Here is an 18818-nt window from a genome sequence, read left to right as displayed (position 1 = left end):
TATAAAACTTGGTATAAAACCTAAATATGTGCTAGCTAGATACAAATGATCTGAGAATCTATTATTCCACATGACAATGGACCCTGACCACTTACTGTGACACTAATTGGTTGGCAGAGTGTACCGGCAAAGTCATCTGTGCACTCGCTAATATAGTTGTTCACCCCATCCACACAGGTTCCCCCGTTTTCACAGTTATGTTCCTCGCACTCCTTCAGGTCCTCCTCGCAGCTATCACCCCCGAAAATGTGCACTTGAAACCTGCGCAATTGAAACCTGCCAACACATCAGTGCAGATGCCGTAGACGCAGGGCCCGGTCGCGCACTCATCTGTGTCCACCTCGCACTGCTCTCCCTCCCAACCCGGCTTTCATACGCAGTCAAACTTGTTAAAGAGATCCTTGCACGAAGCTCCTTTCCAGCAGGGATCCGAATGGCATACATCAGCACTCGTACAACCCGTGTGGATGTCCTTGTCGCCTGTTCTGTGGAAACGGGCAGGCTGCAGTGGGTGTTGGGCATCCACGAATGGTAGATAGACCCTACCGACTCGCATGGCGCCCGAGAAGCTCTCGGCGATAGCAGCCTCTGCCCCACCGCGCTGAGGAAGTGCAGGGCAACCGCCTCCTCAGGGGTGCTGCTGGCGTCGGTGATGCCATCCACGGTGATGACCCAGTGGGAAGCCTTGCTGTCCGGGTCGAACCATGGATATGTGCAAGCGGTGCCAACGGCCATAGGCCACATGGCGCACGTCGGAGAAGGTCAGCACCTCCACACTGAGCCTCCCATGGATCTCATTGCAGATCGAGGAGTCCAGCAGTCCCACCAGCAGGAGCTTGGCCCCATGGGAGGCTCAGAACAGCACAGCCTTCTCCGAGCGGGTGCGGAGCTCCAGGTACACTTGGGTCAGCGGCAAGCCCAGGGAACCCTCTGCACTGAGTTGCACTGGGTTGATCTCGAAGGCAGCGTTGGTCACACCTGAGGGTTAACAGACGGGTTAGATATTAGACAACAAAAAACTCACTATATATATATAATGTACTATTAAACCTACCTAGTATGCATTTTGTGTGTGTGGGAATTGTCTCATTCATGCAAAGACAGATATACACTAAAATAAATAAAAATGTAAGGCTTTTGCAAGAAAGCAAAGGTGAAGAAACCCTAAAGCGCTTTTCCGACAGCCAGAAGAATATCACAGAGTACTCCGCCGAGTACACTACTTGTCCCCCTAGTCACACACAAGGCGACAGCCCACAGTCTATGCGAAAGCCGGCGGTGATCATAGCAACAAAATAAACAACAAAAACATCACTATAAAACCCTAAGCATGCATAAAAACGTATTTACATGCAACAGCTATTGTTAATCCAAAAATGGATTAACAATGATTTTTATTGTTAAACGTAACTCTGTAAACTGGTAGTATTAGCCAGCTAGCTAGCTAGAGTGGGCAAGTTAGCTGGTCCTGCTGTTGGATGTAAATACTGGCGTATCAGCACTTACAATGATGACACCGCTTGAAAAAATAGAGCAGAATCCGCCTCGGCTGAGCAGCATCCACGGGCAAGCACAGCTGACCGCTCCGCCTGAATAGAATTTGAGCGACTTTCACGGGCACGAGCACAGCTGACCACTCCGCATGGATAGCATTTCGCCCCCCACCCCGTCCACCGTTTTGCCAGTCTTGAGTGATTTTCTTTCAACCTAAGAATTAGCTTAATATTTACTCACACTCATATCCGTCAGCCAGGTCCACACAATGGCCACCATTGGTCTTTGACACACCACACACATGTCTCGCAGGTCTTCCCGGTGAAAGCAACAGGACACCAACACACAAAGTAATTCCATGTAGTAGTACACTCTCCTCTGTTCTGGCAATGCTCCGCCTTTAGACCAAAACAACATTTAGTCCATTATAGCCCAGTCACAAGCCACTGATTTGTCTTCGTTTGCTACTGACAATGTCTTTCCATTTTTTTGATTAATCCGAATTTTGATACAGTTGACATGATTTACATTTACTGCCTACCCCTAATGTCTGTAATATTTCACACTAATGTTGATAATCATAGGTCAGTATGCAATATTAATAATATTATTACACTTTATTACAATAGAGGTATTGATATTAGTGTATTAAGTCCTATCTGGCAGGTGCCGTCGCTAATACAGCCAGGCTCTACATTCTCAGTGTTGGTGGGGAAGTACACCTCTCCCTCTGAGTTATTTAGTGTGCAGCCCTTGAAGTGTCCTTCCCATGTCTGCATCTCCTTCTCCTTCCCGGGGAGACCCTCTACATAGGCCAGGTCTCCATTGTGCACCTCCACCTCGGGCACCTCGCCTATTCCGTAGCGCAGGCCGGTGTGCTCAAAGAATACTTGTCCATACTGGACCTTGAATTGGAGCAGTTGCTTCTTGCCTGTGGTCACAACGGTGGGCACCGTCAGTGCATGGCTTTCGCTCAGGGAACTGACCAAAACTCTCCCCATGCCAACTTCTCTGTCCTCCCTGGGTCACCTCAGCTGGAAGAGCAGGCCTTTGGGCTTCAGTGAGAGCAGGAAGAAGGAGACACTGAAGTTGGTGCCGTGAAAGCACCCAATGTCGTAGGCACTGTAGCTCACAATTTTCTCATGACTGTACGTCCAGGAGGGGAACTCTGTCAGAGTGGAGATGGAGTTGTTATAGAAGGAAAGCAATACTATGGATGACAATCAAGCAGTCATGTGTACCTATTTCACCTAGGGTAAATAAGTAATCTAGCAGTGAAGACAAAAATCTTTGACAAAGAAAAATACTTTGACAAACCCACCACAGCCCTCAAACAAAATTGCAAGTGTGGTTCCACACTGCCCTTTCCCACCTGGACAAAAGGAACACCTATGTGAGAATGATGTGCATTGACTACAGCTCAGCGTTCAACACCATAGTGCCCACGAAGCTCATGACTAAGCTAAGGACCCTGGGACTAAACACCTCCCTCTGCAACTGGATCCTGGACTTCCTGATGGGCCGGCCCAAGGTAGCAAGGGTAGGCGACAACACATCTGCCACTGCAAGGACCTGACACCAGGGATGAGAAGCAGGTACGGGGAATCAAACATTTATTCAGGAACAGACATAGAACACGACAGCGCCAGCACACGGATAAACAAGGACATATGACAAACAATCCCGAAGCATTGAACAGAGCTAGGAAACAGACAGATATAGGGAAGGAAATTACACAAGCAATTGAGTCCACGTGAGTCCAATGAGCGCTGATGCGCGTGACTGGGAAAGGCAGGTGTGCTTACTGAAGGTGGCTTGAGTGCGTAATGTTGGGGACTCTGGCGCCCTCGAGCACCAGAGGGAGGAAGAGCGGGAGCAGGCGTGACAGCCACGCTGATCCTCAACACTGGGGCCCAGTGAGTGTGTAGGTTATTAAGTTTGCAGACGACACAATAGTGGTAGGCCTGATCACCGACAACGATGAGAGAGCCTAAAGGGAGGAGGTCAGAGAACTGGCAGTGTGGTGCCAGGACAACAACCTCTCCCTCAATGTGAGCAAGACAAAGGAGCTGATAGTGTACTACAGGAAAAGTCGGGCCAAACAGGCCACCATTAACATCGACACGGCTGTAGTGGAGCGGGTCGAGAGTTTCAAGTTCCTTGGTGTCCACATCACCAATGATCTACCATGGTCCAAGCACACTAAGACAGACATGAAGACTGAAAAGATTTGGCATGGGTCCCCAGATCCTCAAAAAGTTCTACAGCTGCACCATCGAGAACATCCTGACCGGTTGCATTACCACCTGGTATGGCAACTGCTCGGCATCTGACCATAAGACTTTACAGAGGGTAGTGTGTACGGCCCAGTACATCACTGGGGCCAAGCTTCCTGCCATCCAGGACCTATAGACTAGGCGGTCTCAGAGGAAAGCCCATAAAATTGTCAGAGACCCCAGTCACCCAAGTTATAGACTCTTTTCTCTGCTACCGCACGGCAAGCGGTACCGGAGCGTCAAGTCTTGGACCAAAAGGCTCCTTAATTAACAGCTTCTACCCCCATGGCATAAGACTGCTGAACAATTAATCATATGGTAACTGGAAAATTTACATTGACACACACCCCCCCTCCATTTGTTTTGTACACTGCTGCTACTTGCTGTTTATTATCTATGCATAGTCACTTCACCCCACCTACATGTACAAATTACCTAAACTAACCTGTACCCACACACACTGACTCGGTACCGGTACCCCTTGTATATAGCCTCATTATTGTTATTTTATTGTGTTACATTTTGTAATGTTTTACTTTAGATTATTTGGTAAATATTTTCTTTACTCTTCTTGAACTGCTCTGTTGGTTAAGGGCTTGTAAGTAAGGTCTACACTTGTCGTTTTTGGCGCATGTGACAAAAAAAGTTTGATATGATTTGATTTGAAAACGTCTGGATGGACGTTTCTAAATGAATGAAGTCTTCCTCAGAATACATTTACTTTTGGTGGAAGGTAAATGTTGCTTACCATTGGAGAAGCTGTGACTGTGGTAGGGCCAGTAGCAGTCGCAGCGGTGGCTAATCCATAAGGTCCACACAGTGGCCTTGACTTGTGCAGGGGTCAGGTTCTCAGCACTCTGTCTTGCTACAGCCCAGCTCCTTCTCGTGAGCCTGCTCCTCTGGCCTTGAAGTCGATCAGCAGGTCCTCCATAAACCTGGCAAACCCGTGGCCGCTCGCTGTGTGCTCCAGCAACTCTTCAGGGGCACCCCCCATGTAGATGTGACCAAACGCCTCTGAGGGAGTGAAGTGTGGCCCATCGGAACCACCATCTTCCACCGTGCACCCTTCACTGTCACATCCCGGACTTTTCAGGTTCAGAACCAGACCTTCCTTTTTGTTTACATACACTTCAGCGTCACGCCAGTCCCCGTTGCTGACCAGCCCAGAGAAGGCCACCTCCAGCTTAGCATCCTCTAAGAAGGCAGGTGGCCCTGTTCTGGCACTCATATTCCACACAGCCCAGGAGCTGGATGTTGCAGTGGTGGCCACCCCAGGGCTGCTCAGCCTCGGGGCAGTGACAGATATAGCTCGCACCAGGCATCGTTCAAACACGGCTGGCTCTAGCACTCATCAATGTTGATTTCGCAAATTTCCCCTGCAAATGCAATGCACTATTTTAGACTTTTGAAGATTGATCTACCTAGAATGGAATCTACAAATCAGACTGTGGGTCTGATTTAACTTGTTATGGATAGGGGGCAGTATTTTCACGGCCGGATAAAAAACGTACCCGATTTAATCTGGTTATTACTCCTGCCCAGAAACTAGAATATGCATGTAATTAGTAGCTCTGGATAGAAAACACTCCAACGTTTCTAAAACTGTTTGAATGGTGTCTGTGAGTATAACAGAACTCAAATGGCAGGCCAAAACCTGAGAAGATTCTGTACAGGAAGTACCCTGTCTGACCATTTCTTGGCCTTCTTTGTCATCTCTATCCAAAACAGAGGATCTCTGCTGTAACGTGACACTTTCTAAGGCTCCCATAGGCTCTCAGAAGGCGCCAGAACGTTGAATGATGACTCTGCAGTCTCTGGCTGAAAAACAGTAGCGCATTTGGATAGTGGTCGATCTGAGAACAATGAGCCGGGTGCGCGCCATTTTACATTTTCAGTCTTTGAACGAAAACAACGACTCCCGGTCGGAATATTATCGCTATTTTACGAGAAAAATCGCATAAAAATTGATTTTAAACAGCATTTGTCATGCTTCGAAGTACGGTAATGGAATATTTTGAAATTTTTTGTCACGAAATGCGTCGGCGCGTCACCCTTCGTTACCCTTCGGATAGTGTCTTGAGCGCACGAACAAAACGGCGCTATTTGGATATAACTATGGATTATTTGAAACCAAACCAACATTTGTTATTGAAGTAGAAGTCCTGGGAGTGCATTCTGACGAAGAACAGCAAAGGTAATCCAATTTTTCTTATAGTAAATCTGAGTTTGGTGAGTACCAAACTTGGTGGGTGTCAAAATAGCTAGCCTGTGATGGCCGGGCTATCTACTCAGAATATTGCAAAATGTGCTTTCACCGAAAAGCTATTTTAAAATCGGACACCGCGATTGCGTAAAGGAGTTCTGTATCTATAATTCTTAAAATAATTGTTATGTTTTTTGTGAACGTTTATCGTGAGTAATTTAGTAAATTCACCGGAAGTGTTCGGTGGGAATGCTAGTCACATGCTAATGTAAAAAGCTGGTTTTTGATATAAATATGAACTTGATTGAACAAAACATGCATGTATTGTATAACATAATGTCCTAGGAGTGTCATCTGATGAAGATCATCAAAGGTTAGTGCTGCATTTAGCTGTGGTTTTGGTTTTTGTGACATTATATGCTAGCTTGAAAAATGGGTATCTGATTATTTCTGGCTGGGTACTCTCCTGACATAATCTAATGTTTTGCTTTCGTTGTAAAGCCTTTTTTAAATCGGACAGTGTGGTTAGATAAAGGAGAGTCTTGTCTTTAAAATGGTGTAAAATTGTCATATGTTTGAAAAATGGAAGTTTTCGGATTTTCGAGGAGTTTGTATTTCGCGCCACGCCCTATCATTGGATATTGGAGCGGTGTTCCGCTAGCGGAACGTCTAGATGTAAGAGGTTTTAAGATGCCAGACATAAAAACAGTAAAAAGCGATGATACTGTAATGACATACAGAAGAATACAGAGTTTAGAGAGTTTGTTGAAGACCTTACCCATAAATCCTTCTGGACACAAACAGGTGTAGTCATTCACTTGGTCCTCACAAGAGCCTCCATTCTGGCAGGGCTCAGACACACACTCAATGTACACAGAACAGTTCTCTCCTGACAAGGGACAAAGAAACAACACAAACAACCTTATTCTTGGTCGATGAGAAATGGCAAAAACAATTCAAAAGGTAACAAACAGTGTAATAGATCATGAAGTTAAATTTTCTACTGCGCAAAGTTGTATGTTGGTAAAATGCGCTCCTTTCATTGGACAGCATCTCACCTGTGAATCTCACCTGTGAAACAGGTATTCGGTAGCATCAGCGAAGCTGAACGCCCAGTCCATCTCCCAGTGGGATATGTCGGAACTCTCGAAACACTCACTGTCATTCTCGCATTGCTGCAGAGCACACTCATCAATGTCAATCTCACAGTTCTCCCCTTTGTGTCACGTCCTGACCATAGTAAGATCTTATTTTCTATGTTTTTTTTGGGATGATCTCCAATTAGAGGCAGCTGGTCCTCGTTGTCTCTTATTGGAGATCATTCTTAAGTAGGGTTTTTTTCCACTTGTGTGTGTGGGTAGTTATTTTCTGTTTAGTTATCTGTTACCTGACAGAACTGTTGGCCGTTGGTTTGTTATTTTGTCTTTATTGTTCTGAGTTAAAATAAATATTCATTATGAGCAATCAACACGCTGCACTTTGGTCCCCGCTCTACGACAGCCGTTACACTTTGTAACCTAGGAGTCCCAATAAAATGTAAATACAATGTAATACTGTTCACTCAAAGCCTAAACAAACTGCACAGTCGTTGTTGCTGTAAACCCATTATAATACCACCCTCCTTTACTCTCCAATCATCTGACAACATTTACAGCTGTACATATTATACTCAAATGAACTCTTTTTTTCTTTCTATTTTTTTAACCATTTTTGACCCCAATATTTTTTCAAATGTGGTAAGTTGCACAAACCAGGCCAGCAGAGGTAGGTGTACTCTTTGACTCCCTCCTGGCAGGTGGCGCCGTGCTGACACGGGTCAGACGCACACTCAGGGATGTCCTCCTCACAGTGGTCTCCCATGAAGCCTGTGTCCTCGCAGTCACACTCATAGCTGCAGGAAAGGAAGTCTGGGTCACTCTGGGGCAGTTGCAATCACTACATTGACATTCAACAAAGCATATACGCTAAATACAAATTAATGCAATAGGGAAAGGGGGATACATAGTCAGTTGTGCAACTGAATGCCTTCAACTGAAATGTGTCTTCCGCATTTAACCCAACCTCTGAATCAGAGAGGTATTGGGGGCTGCCTTAATTGACATCCACGTCTTCGGCACCTGGGGAACAGTGGGTTAACTGCCTTGCTCAATACAGCCCAGGGTAGTGATTTGTTTAAACCTGTCTGGGCTAGGGGGCAGTTTTTTCACTTTTGGATGAAAAGTGTGCCCAGAGTAAATGGCCTGATACTCAGGCCCAGAGTCAAATATTTGCAAATTATTAGTAGATTTGGATAGAAAACACTCTGAAGTTTCCAAAACTGTTTGAATGATGTCTGTGAGTATAACAGAACTCATATGGCAGGCAAAAACCTGAGAAAAATACAACCAGGAAATGAAAATCTGGTTCCTGTAGTTTTTTCAAGTCCTTGCCTTTCTGACACACAGTGAGTTAGGGTTCATTTTGCACTTCCTAAGGCTTACACTAGATGTCAACAGTCTAAACCAGATGATATAGAGGGTCAGTGTGCAGGGATACAGGCTAGTTGTTCATGTAGGTGGGGGCAAAGTGATTATGCATAGGTAACAAACAAACAGCGAGTAGCAGCAGTGTACAAGAGGGGGGGTGTCAATGTAAATTATCTGGTGGCGATTTTTATGAATTGTTCAGCAGTCTTATGGCTTGGGGGTAGAAGCTGTTGAGGAGCATTTTGGTCCTAGACTTGGCGCTCCGATACCGCTTGCCATACGGTAGCAGAGAAAACAGCCTAAAACTTGGGTGACTGGAGTCTCTGAAAATTTTATGGGCTTTCCTTTGACACTGCCTATTATATAGGTCCTGGATGGCAGGATGCTTGACCCCAGTGATGTACTGGGCCATTCGCACTACCCTCTGTCGCACCTTACGGACAGATGCCGAGCAGTTGCCATACCAGGCAGTGATGCAACTGGTCAGGATGCTCTCGATGGTGCAGCTGTAGAATCTTTTGAGGATCTGGGGGCCCATGCCAAATCTTTTCAGTCTCCTGAGGGGTAAAAGGTTTTGTTGTGCCCTCTTCACAACTGTCTTGGTATGTTTGGACCATGATAGTTCGGTGGTGATGTGGACAACAAGTAACTTGAAACTCTCGACCCGCTCCACTACAGCCCTGTCGCTGTTAACGGGGGCCTGTTCGGCCCGCCGTTTCCTGAACTCCACGATCAGCTCCTTTGTTTTGCTCACATTGAGGGAGAGGTTGTTGTCCTGGCACCACACTGCCAGTTCTCTGACCTTCTCCCTATAGGCCGTCTCATCGTTGTTGGTGACCAGACCTACCACTGTTGTTTCGTCAGCAAACTTAATGGTGTTGGAGTCGTGTTTGGCCACACAGTCGTGGGTGAACAAGGAATACAGTAGGGGACTAAGTACACACCCCTATGGGACCCCAGTGTCGAGGATCAGCGTGGCAGACGTGTTGTTGCCTACTCTTACCACCTGGGGGCGGCCCGTCAGGAAGTCCAGGATCCAGTTGCAGAGGGAGGTGTTTAGTCCCAGTGTCCTTAGCTTAGTGATGAGCTTCGTGGGAACTATGGTGTTGAACGCTGAGCTGTAGTCGATGAATTGCATTCTCACATAGGTGTTCCTTTTGTTCAGGTGATAAAGGGCGGTGTGAAGTGCAATTGAGATTGCGTCATCTGTGGATCTGTTGGGGCGGTATGCGAGTCGGAGTGGGTCTAGTGTGTCCAGGAGGATGCTGTTGATGTGAGCCATGCACATCAAAGCACTTCATCCTACCAACGTGAGTGCCACGGTGCGGTAATCGTTTAGGCAGGTTTCCTTCGCTTCCTTGGGCACAGGGACTATGGTGGTCTGCTTGAAACATGTAGGTATTACAGACTCAGTCAGGGAGAGGTTGAAAATGTCAGTGAAGACACTTGACAGTTGGTTTGAGTACACGGCCTGGTAATCCGTCTGGCCCAGCGGCTTTGTGAATGTTGACCTGTTTAAAGGTTTTGTTCACATCGGCTACCGAGAGCGTTATCACACAGTTATCCAGAACAGCTGGTGCTCTCAAGCATGTTTCAGTTTTGCTTGCCTCGAAGCCATCATAAAAGGCATTTAGCTCATCTGGTAGGCTCGCGTCACTGGGCGGCTCGCGTCTGGGTTTCACTTTGTAGTCTGTAATAGTTTTCAAGCCCTGCCACATCTGACGAGCGTCAGAGCCGGTGTAGTAGGTTTCAATCTTAATCCTGTATTGACGGTTTGCTTGTTTGATTGTTCGTCTGAGGGCATAACGGGATTTCTTATAAGTGTCCGGATTAGTCTCCCGCTCCTTGAAAGCAGCAGCTCTAGCCTTTAGCTCGATGTGGATGTTGCCTGTAATTGGTCCAGTCACAACGACGCCCGTGACAGAACTACCCACCAACAACGGACCAAGCAGCGGAGGAAGAAGCAGCACCAGGAGAGGAGCTATCTGGAATCGTGGACATGGGAGGAAATTCTGGACGGGGCTGGACCATGGCACCAGGCTGGGGAATACGTTCGCCCTAAGGAGGAGCGGCGCCGTTATGAGGCCTTATACGCGCCGATTGGACAGTGTGAGAGGCAGCCCCCAAAAAATGTTTTGGGGGGGCACACGGGGAGTGTGGCTAGGTCAGGCAAGAGCCCTAAGCCAACTCCCCGTGCTTTTTATGGGGAGCGTTAGGCAGTGAGTGCGCAGGTCTATGCGGTAGTGCGCACGATTTCGCCCATGCGCACGCACAGTCTGGTGCGAGAGATCCCAGCCTCCCGTAAGTGCTGTGCTAGAGTGGGCATCCAGCTTGGAAGAAGTGCGCCGGCACAACACATCTGGCCACCAGTGCGTCTCCTGGGCCCAGGCTACCCTGCGCCTGCTCTACGCACGGCAGCCATCAGGCCTCTGCACAGTCCAGTTCGCCCTGTGCCAGTACTCCACCCGTGCAGGGCTACTGTGTCTACCCAGCCAGGACGGGTGGTGCAGGCTGTGCGCTCCAGACCTCCAGTGCTGGTTCATGGCCCGGTGTATCCAGTTCCTGCTCCTCGTACTAGCCTCAAGGTGTGTGTCCCTAGTCTGGTGTCTCCAAAGCCAGCAATACGCACCAGGCCTCCAGTGCGTCAGCCCAGTCCAGTACGTCCTGTTCCCGCTCCTCGCACTAGCCTTGGGGTGAGTGTCCCCAGTCTGGTACCTCCAGTACCAGCCCCATGCACCAGGCCTCCAGTGCGTCAGCCCAGTCTAGTACGTCCTGCTCCTGCTCCTCGCACTAGCCCTGTGGTGTGTGTAATAAGTCTGGCGTCTCCAAAGCCAGTCCCACGCATCAGGCTTTCAGTTTTCAGTGCGCAGTCCCTGTCCAGAGCTTCCGACGACAGTACCCCGTCCAGAGCTTCAGACGACAGTACCCCGTCCAGAGCTTCCGGCGACAGTACCCCGTCCAGAGCTTCCGGCGACAGTACCCCGTCCAGAGCTTCCGGCGACAGTTCCCCGTCCAGAGCTTCCAGTGACAGTTCCCCGTCCAGTGCTTCTGGTTACGTCCTACAGTCCGGAACAGATAGAGACGGCCTACAGTCCGGAACCGACAGAGACGGCCTACAGTCCGGAACCGACAGAGACGGCCTACAGTCCAGAACCGACAGAGACGGCCTACAGTCCGGAACCGACAGAGACGGCCTACAGTCCGGAACCGACAGAGACGCCCTCCAGTCCGGAGCTCCCAGAGTCGCCCTCCAGCCCGGAGCTCCCAGAGTCGCCCTCCTGTCCGGAGCTCCCAGAGTCGCCCTCAGCCCGAGGTCTTCAGCGATGCGCATTAGTCCAGAGACTTCGGGAGGGGTAAAATATAATAAGCAGTTAGCGGGGGTGGACAGGTTAGGTTGGGAAATAAGGCTAGAGCCTGAGCCACCTCCATAGTAGGAGGAGCAGGAGAAGCACTGCCAGAGCCCTGCAAAATGACCTCCAGCAGGCCACAAATGTGCATGTGTCTGCTCAAACGGTCAGAAACAGACTCCATGAGGGTGGTATGAGGGCCCGACGTCCACAGGTGGGGGTTGTGCTTACAGCCCAACACCGTGCAGGACGTTTGGCATTTTCCAGAGAACACCAAGATTGGCAAATTCGCCACTGGCGCCCTGTGCTCTTCACAGATGAAAGCAGGTTCACACTGAGCACGTGACAGACGTGACAGAGTCTGGAGATGCCGTGGAGAATGTTCTGCTGCCTGCAACATCCTCCAGCATGACCGGTTTGGCGGTGGGTCAGTCATGGTGTGGGGTGGCATTTCTTTGGGGGGCCGCACAGCCCTCCATGTGCTCGCCAGAGGTAGCCTGACTGCCATTAGGTACCGAGATGAGATCCTCAGACCCCTTGTGAGACCATATGCTGGTGCGGTTGGCCCAAGGGTTCCTCCTAATGCAAGACAATTCTAGACCTCATGTGGCTGGAGTGTGTCAGCAGTTCCTGCAAGAGGAAGGCATTGATGCTATGGACTGGCCCGCCCGTTCCCCAGACCTGAATCCAATTGAGCACATCTGGGACATCATGTCTTGCTCCATCCACCAACGCCACGTTGCACCACAGACTGTCCAGGAGTTGGCGGATGCTTTAGTCCAGGTCTGGGAGGAGATCCCTCAGGAGACCATCCTCCACCTCATCAGCAGCATGCCCAGGCGTTGTAGGGAGGTCATACAGGCACATGGAGGCCACACACACTACTGAGCCTCATTTTGACTTGTTTTAAGGACATTACATCAAAGTTGGATCAGCCTGTAGTGTGGTTTTCCACTTTAATTTTGAGTGTGACTCCAAATCCAGACCTCCATGGGTTGATAAATTGGATTTCCATTGATTATTTTTGTGTGATTTTGTTGTCAGCACATTCAACTATGTAAAGAAAAAAGTATTTAATAAGATTATTTCTTTCATTCAGATCTAGGATGTGTTGTTTAAGTGTTCCCTTGATTTTTTTGAGCAGTATATTTAAATCCCAGCACTTCACCACTGTATCTGTTTGTCAATAACTAATCTCTGCTCTTAGGATATCACTGAAAGAAAGTATAGTGGGCAGTAAATTCAAGAGTAGCCAATTTTTACTCTTTCTGGTGTTTGTTTCTCTAACTAGAAATAGGCAGTAGCATGGAGTCTGCTTGTGGATGCCTCTAGATAGCACAGTTGATAATATAAAAATGCCTCAGTTCATCAATTTAACCCTTTCCTTGAAAATCTCCATTGGCACTGCCATGCTGACAAAGGAATGCATTACTGCTGACCTTTCCCAACCTATTAGAGATAAGGATGAAGCCCCTAGACCGACCAGACCTGCTGAGAAAATAAAAGAGTGTAAGAAAATAAGTATACAAGAGGTGGAGTGTTTTCTCTCACACAGCGGGATACCTATCCACAGGAGCCAAACTGAAGATAAGGCTTACACTTAAACCAAACGTACACTTAGTAAGATGGTACAGTTAGTAAGGTACAGTTAGTAAGATGACATCATCAACAACGGGACAATATCAACATAATCATTCAACTCTGCCAAAACTCATTGGCCCTGCTCAATTTGCACCATACTTTGTGGCACGCCCACATTGATTAATATGAAATCGTCCCGTTGTGTATGATGATGACATCTTGCTTAGTCCACCTTTAATGTGAACAAATTATGGCATAGTGAATGAAGTACAGTGATTCTTCCTTTAAAGGTTACGAGTTTATGTCATGACCCTTTCGAGGCTGACGTTTGGCAACTCGAACATTCAGCTCCCTCCACAGATTTTCTATGGGATTAAGGTCTGGAGACTGGCTAGGCCACTCCAGGACCTTAATGTGCTTCTTCTTGTGCCACTCCTTTGTGGCCTTGGCCGTGTGTTTTGGGTCAATGTCATGCTGGAATACCCATTCACGACCCATTTTCAATGCCTTGGCTGAGGGAAGGAGGTTCTCACCCAAGATTTGACGGTACATGGCCCCGTCCATCGTCCCTTTGATGCAGTGAAGTTGTCCTGTCCCCTTAGCAGAAAAACACCCCCAAAGCATAATGTTTCCACCTCCATGTTTGAAGGTGGGGATGGTGTTCTTGTGGTCATAGGCAGCATTCCTCCTCCTCCAAACACGGCGAGTTGAGTTGATGCCAAAGAGCTCCATTTTGGTCTCATCTGACCACAACACTTTCACCCAGTTGTCCTCTGAATCATTCAGATGTTCATTGGCAAACTTCAGACGGGCATGCATATGTGCTTTCTTGAGCAGGGGGACCTTGCGGGTGCTGCAGGATTTCAGTCCTTCACGGCGTAGTGTGTTACCAATTGTTTTCTTGGTGACTATGGTCCCAGCTGCCTTGAGATCATTGACAAGATCCTCCCGTGTAGTTCTGGGACGATTCCTCACCGTTCTCATGATCATTACAACTCAACATGCGTTTTTCTGGAGTTTTATTTTTTTTCTGTCTCTCACTGTTCAAATAAACCTACCATTAAAATTATAGACTGATCATTTCTTTGTCAGTGGGCAAACGTACAAAATCAGCAGGGGATCAAATACTTTTTTCCCTCACTGTACAAATTAGTAAGAATGTCTCACCCCATGTACAAGAATGGCATTTTTCCCTTTATTCAGATTACGATCGCTCACTTTCGGTTATTTGTAACAAAATAATCTCCAAAATATCATTATTTTTTAAACAAAACGATTATTATTTTTATTAACCCTGTATTATAATTATATAAAAGCCTTTAGATATTCTCACAGATCAGATTTGCTCTAACGAAAAATGCCCCTTAATTTAGAATCCTCCATTCCTCTAAATGTAATTATTGGCGGAGAATCACGTCATTGGCAGAGAGTCAGGTGGCATTGGCGGAGTTGAAGAGGGCGAAGAGCGAGATGGAGTCACAATCCATGCCAGGCAAACATGCAGATGATTATTTCAACTACATTTTAGTTGCAACAAGTTTGATTGGGTTTAAATCAGGAGACCTACATGTAGAGATTTTGAAAATATTTTTAGATATACTGTAGGTCTACCGTAGGCGACACGAGTCTCATTAGTGTTGAGTATAGTGCTGTTAAAAGTGTTGTAGGTCTTATTTATTTCTTTTTATTTAATGTTTATTTTACTACATAAAGGTCTACTTACTCTGCTGGCATCTTGACCCAGTTTATGCCCTCATTTCCAATGCAAACCATAATGAATTACTATGGTAATAAATGGAAGAGGCAAGTGGAACAGGGAAAAAGTAATGAACTTCTCTGTCGGCCCTGGAGGCCTTTTGAAAACACGTTTTCACAAGGGCTATTTGCAGGACAATAGACATGATGTGGTCCCAAATACACCTCTCTGACATAGGGTCCAGCATATCTGTTGATGATGAACGGGCTCGGGCTGATTCTGGTGTGAGTTATCTGGCCCAAATGTATTACTTGGGGCTTGGGCTGATTCCGGTGTGAGTTATCTGGCCCAAATGTATTACTCAGGTCGATTGTGGCTACTCTCTGGCAGATGATTACAAGGGCTGTTTTATATAATTAACATTTTATTATTTATTTATGTTTCATATTTTCTCATTGTTCTGTGATCAAAAATACAATTAACATTTAAATGAATTTCTTTAAGAGTCCTGTTTAAGTAGTATTTTAGTATTTTGATACTTTGTGCAAGGCAATTGATCAGCATTTAATCTGGTTACTACTCCTGCCCAGTAACAAGAATATGCATATAATTATTGGCTTTGGATAGAAAACACCCTAAAGTTTCTAAAACTGTTTTAATGGTGTCTGTGAGTATAACAGAACTCATATGGCAGGCAAAAACCTGAGAAGATTCCAAACAGGAAGGGCCCTCTCTGACAAGTTGTTGTTCATCTTGGCTCTTTTTATTGAAGACTGAGGATCTTTGCCATAACGTGACACTTCCTACGGCTCCCATAGGCTCTCAGAACCCGGGAAAAAGCTGAATGATATCGAGGCAGCCTCTGGCTGAAACACATTATCGTGTTTGGATAGTGGCTGGTCAGAGTACTCTGAGACTCACGCTCGTGCACGAGGGCACGAGATGTATTTATTTTCGCTCTCTTTGTACGTATACAGGCTTTCCCAGTCGGAATATTATCGCTTTTTTACAAGAAAAATGGCATAAAAATTGATTTTAAACAGCGGTTGACATGCTTCGAAGTACAGTAATGGAATATTTAGAATTTTTTTGTCACGAAATACGCCATGCTCGTCACCCTTATTTACCCTTTCGGATAGTGTCTTGAACGCACGAACAAAACGCCGCTATTTGGATATAACAATGGATTATTTGGGGCCAAACCAACATTTGTTACTGAAGAAGAAGTCCTGGGAGTGCATTCTGACGAAGAACAGCAAAGGTAATAACATTTTTCTTATAGTAAATCTGACTTTGGTGAGTGTTAAACTTGCTGGGTGTCTAACCTGTTAGGGCTAGGGGGCAGTATTGAAACGGCTGGATAAAAAACGTACCCGATTTAATCTGGTTACTACTCCTGCCCAGTAACTAGAATATGCATATAATTATTGGCTTTGGATAGATGGCAACTCCAATACCTTGACTTTGTTGTCCTTACTTAATTGACGCACGCCAAGGATAGGGGGCGCTACAGCGATTTTTGAAAAAAATACGTGCCCATTTTAAACAACCTCCTACTCAAACTCAGAAGCTAAGATATGCATATAATTAGTAGATGTGGATAGAAAACACCCTAAAGTTTCTAAAACTGTTTGAATGGTGTCTGTGAGTATAACAGAACTCATATGGCAGGCAAAAACCTGAGAAGATTTCATGCAGGAAGTGGCCTGTCTGACAAGGTGTCGTTCTTCTTGTCTCTGTTTATTGAAGAGTGAGGATCTTAGCTATAACGTGACACTTCCTACGGCTGCCATAGGCTCTCAGAAGGCGGCAAAATGCTGAATCGTGGCTTTGCAGGCTCTGGCTGAAAAAAAGTAGCGCGTTTGGGTAGTGGCTGGTAACAGTACTGTGAGACTCAGGCTCGTGCCCGCGTCGACCGAAAGCTTTGTTTTCTTTCCTCTGTTTAGCTAAATGGACATTCCCGGTCGGAATATTATCGATTTTTTACGAGAAAAATGGCATAAAAATGGATTTGAAACAGCGGTTGACATGCTTCGAAGTACGGTAATGGAATATTTAGATTTTTTTTGTCACGAATTGCGCCATGCGCGCGACCCTGATTTACCATTTCGGATAGTGTCTGGGACGCACGAACAAAACGCCGCTATTCGGATATAACGATGGATTATTTTGGACCAAACCAACATTTGTTATTGAAGTAGCAGTCCTGGGAGTGCATTCTGACGAAGACAACAAAAGGTAATCAAACTTTTGTAATAGTAAATCTGATATTGGTGAGTGCTAAACTTGCCGGGTGTCTAAATAGCTAGCCCGTGATGGCTGGGCTATGTACTTAGAATATTGCAAAATGTGCTTTCACCAAAAAGCTATTTAAAAATCGGACATATCGAGTGCATAGAGGAGTTCTGTATCTATAATTCTTAAAATAATTGTTATGTTTTTTGTGAACGTTTATCGTGAGTAATTTATTAAATTCACCGGCATTGTTCGGTGGGAATGCTAGTCACATGCTAGTCACATGCTAATGTAAAAAGCTGGTTTTTGATATAAATATCAACTTGATTGAACAAAACATGCATGTATTGTATAACATAATGTCCTAGGATTGTCATCTGATGAAGATCATCAAATGTTAGTGCTGCATTTAGCTGTGGTTTGTGTTTATGTGACATTATATGCTAGCTTGAAATATGGGTGTCTGATTATTTCTGGCTGGGTACTCTGCTGACATAATCTAATGTTTTGCTTTCGTTGTAAAGCCTTTTTGAAATCGGACAGTGTGGTTAGATTACCGAGAGTCTTGTCTTTAAAATGGTGTAAAATAGTCATATGTTTGAGAAATTGAAGTAATAGCATTTCTAAGTTATTTGAATAACGCGCCACGGGATTACACTGGCTGTTGAGTAGGTGGGACGCAAGCGTCCCACCTAGCCCATAGAAGTTAAGTACTCTAAAACCAGATTTGCCGCAACAATAAAAAATGCATCAACCCCTACAAACATTTACATTTATTATTAACCCTGCATTATAATTGTAATGCAGATGTTTATTTTGTTATGGATCCATCACGAATTACTAGGGGAATAAATATCACTGAATGAAGTGGTCAACTATTTCAGCACCGTTTCTCACTGCTCTGAGACGGCAGGGGCGGCAGGTAGCCTAGTGGTTAGAGCGTTGGACTACCTGATGAGGTAAAAATCTGTCGTTCTGCCACTGAACAAGGCAGTTAACCCACTGTTCCTAGGCCGTCATTGAAAATAAGAATTTGTTCTTAACTGACTTGCCTAGTTAAATAAAGGTAATATATATATATATATATGTGTATGTATGTGTTTTTTAAAGCATGGGGACTGGTATTGATAAATAAATGAGATTTTTATTTTCACTGAATCTCCGTTTGGGTATTGATTAGACTATAATTAGGGTGTGGAAATGTTAGGATTATTTTGCTCTTAGTACAGTAGCCTACTCCCGACCGGTCATGTTGTACACCATATTTTCTTAATGGAAACCCTGAGGGTTTCATTTTTGTTGGAATAATTAATGAATTAAGATACATTTCTTAAAAACAATCCCATATGCTATGTTTTTACAAAAAATTTAAATTCTCTCGTACAGCCAATATTAAAAAAGTCAAATGGTTCTCAAAGATGCCCTCTGGTGGTCAAACTAGCACTAACTAGCATTAATGGCAATAATGGCTGACACTTAAATAACGTGCAGCCCGCAAGGTGTGCTGCATTACGACGCAAC

General features: G+C 45.8%; 1 pseudogene; it reads right to left on the bottom strand.

Annotated features, from left to right (window-relative positions):
* LOC106562998 (protein crumbs homolog 2-like) overlaps window positions 1–18818 on the bottom strand; it is a 41221-nt pseudogene that overhangs the window by 2571 nt on the left and 19832 nt on the right.

Source organism: Salmo salar, chromosome ssa11 (genome assembly GCF_905237065.1).
Source record: "Salmo salar chromosome ssa11, Ssal_v3.1, whole genome shotgun sequence".
NCBI classification, from domain to species: Eukaryota; Metazoa; Chordata; class Actinopteri; order Salmoniformes; family Salmonidae; genus Salmo; species Salmo salar.
The sequence above is the reverse complement of the archived record's forward strand: the minus strand, read 5'-3'. Positions and strand labels throughout refer to the sequence as shown.